Source organism: Arachis hypogaea, chromosome 7 (assembly GCF_003086295.3).
Source record: "Arachis hypogaea cultivar Tifrunner chromosome 7, arahy.Tifrunner.gnm2.J5K5, whole genome shotgun sequence".
NCBI classification, from domain to species: domain Eukaryota; kingdom Viridiplantae; phylum Streptophyta; class Magnoliopsida; order Fabales; family Fabaceae; genus Arachis; species Arachis hypogaea.
The window spans coordinates 12,985,091-12,987,698 of record NC_092042.1 but is presented as its reverse complement, the minus strand read 5'-3'; the positions used below and the strand labels follow the sequence as shown (position 1 = coordinate 12,987,698).

At 30.1% G+C, this 2,608-nt stretch overlaps 1 non-coding gene across 1 annotated transcript; it reads right to left on the bottom strand.

Moving 5' to 3' along the window:
- Positions 1-2,114: 2,114 nt before the first annotated feature.
- Positions 2,115-2,258, bottom strand: LOC112704344 (small nucleolar RNA snoR135). Its single transcript, XR_003154975.1, has one exon. It is a non-coding gene; the product is annotated as a small nucleolar RNA snoR135 (small nucleolar RNA).
- Between the last annotated feature and the right edge of the window lie 350 nt (positions 2,259-2,608).

Genomic DNA, 2,608 nt, shown 5'->3' with positions numbered 1-2,608 from the left:
TTTCTGATTTATTTGTTATTTATTCATGATTTTGTTGCTGATGCTATTGTTTGCTGAGGATCTGAGGATATTGTTTGCATGTTGAAGTTGAAGAAGAGAATGGATCCGTGTTTGAGATGATTTTGTGTTGAAATATAGCTGTGGTAGTTTTGTTGTCAACTGAGATTGGAGCTGTGGTGGTTTTGCAGCCATGAAGTACCTGCTTGGAACAATGTTGGCAATTGGCATGGACTAAACATTGATGCCAATAACTACAGGAAGTTTTTTTTTTTTTGAGATAATGTACTTCATAAGAATGTCTAAAAAAATTGAAAGAATATTTTTTATGGCTGAAGATTTATTTTGTTAAATGTAATTTATATGGTGTGATTTCTGTTTAAAATTTATCAAATTTAAATATTGAAAATTATATATTAATTTTTTATAATTTTATTTTATATTTAACTAAATCGATTAAACCCCAGTTGGACCACAATCAGACCACTGAACCGCTGAACCGGTTACTCTACCGGTTTGTTGACCGGTTCGGTTTTCGCAACCTTGCTAGGTACAACGATTTGAAATTGGAAAGCAATATCCATTTTACTAATTCCTCACGAATCCGATGTTGAGTTAAAAATTTATTGTTGTGCAATAGATTGTTATAGCCTATATGCATAAAATGAAATTTGAATTTTCAACATATATTTTATTTAAATGAATTAATAAATTAACTATTAGATCAACTCAAATTAGTTGCAATGAAAAGTTATTAGATGTAAAGACATATACGAACATTTTACTTGGGCCAAATTATGTTTGTTACTATTTTTGGGTACACTATTAGATATACAATTTTCTTTTATATTATAAAAAGACAAACTTTTTATTGACACAAAGTTAATATATATAATACTTCTTTAATTAGTTTAACTTTTGAAATGCAGCTGCAACAACACAATTAATAATATTCTTCTAGTTATTATTAACACACAGTACGTTTAAGCGATTAATATTTAATGCCTTTGTTAACAGCCAAAATATCTGGGATCATGTAGAAATAAAAAATCCGCCTAATTTATCAGAGTTAGCAATAGCAAGAGACAATAATCTAACGTTACTTTATCTAATTTAATATTTATAATTTTATACATATAATATCTATAAATACATATATATCACATTTAGTATTATACATTTATTTTAGAAATAACTAATAAATATAAAATAAAATATCTTTTAGTTGATTCAGAATGATTTTTATTATCGTCCAAACATTTTTAAGTAATCCAAGTTTATTTTTATAATGTTGCATTAGGAATGGCGACGGATCCTAAAGCCCATTGTACAAAACTATTTCGTGTCCCATTATGTTACGGATAACGGGGACCCATTTTCTACCGGGTATTTTGATTTTCTGATGAATGTGGATATCAAAAGATATTTGAATTGATAAAAATAATTGGAAAAAGTTGAGACAATTGTAAAAAGAAGCTCATCAACTACCGTTAGAAATTACAAATTTGTAAATAAATAGCAAAACACAAATGCAATCTGCGACTACCTTTTGTATTAGGTTTATTCGTTTATTAAAGATCGAACGCCCTGTACCATATTAATAATCATCACATTTTTAGCATAATAATGTCCTTCGTATCTTAATTTTGTGTTAATTAATTTCTCTTCCTAACGTCTAAACAAATTTCACCATTATTTTCTTAAACAATATTTTAACATCTTATTATCATATTCGGTCATCAATAATTTTCACTTGGGATTCCTTTGTGCCAATCTCTGAGAGAAATAGATCTGCGACTTGTGAGGATTACAAGGGGACAATATTTTTCAGTTCAAAGTTCAAACAATTGAAGGGTTCTTGTTCTACAAAGAAAGAACTCAGTTGTTTAAAGTTGTGCTATCTTCGCCAAATAAATTTCCTAATGGGCAAATCCAAACCAAGGAAAAAATAAGTACTTTTCTATGGCAAAGAAACATGAGGAATCACAAACACCACAAATTACGGGTGGGTTTGGTTTAGTTTGGGTATGTTCCTTTTTTTTCCAAAATGTTTACTAACTGAAAAATGCAAATCAAATAAACCTAAGTTGAAAGAGAAAATTGAAAGGAAAGGAAAAAGATGTAGGGAAAATGATTGTTGTGACTATCAACGGAGAAGATGAAACACAACTGCCCACTTTCTCATAATAAATGTTGCAGGGAACTCTTTCGGAAGGGTGCATTAATCTTAGCACACAACCGATACACACAATCCCTGCTCTCCACTCCTTTCAATTTGAAATATAAATCAATTCAGCAAAATTCAAATATTAAAAACAAAATTACATAAACCTAACCTAATATAAAAGATGAAAATAATAATAATAATCGTGGAAGAAAAGAGATTGGTCTTGGGAGAAGGAAGCTCAACTGCTCAGAGTAAGCGATCAAATTCAAATTGGTGAGGCTGTGATGGTTATAGAGTGTATATATAGGGAGGTTGGAAAACCCTAGGCGGCTGACTAGTGACAAGTGACAACTACGAAGTGAGAGAAAAAAATGGGAATTATGACCTTTTCTTTCAGGACTTGGGCTTGGACTGAATCCAAAATAAATAGCTACCCTCAGATTT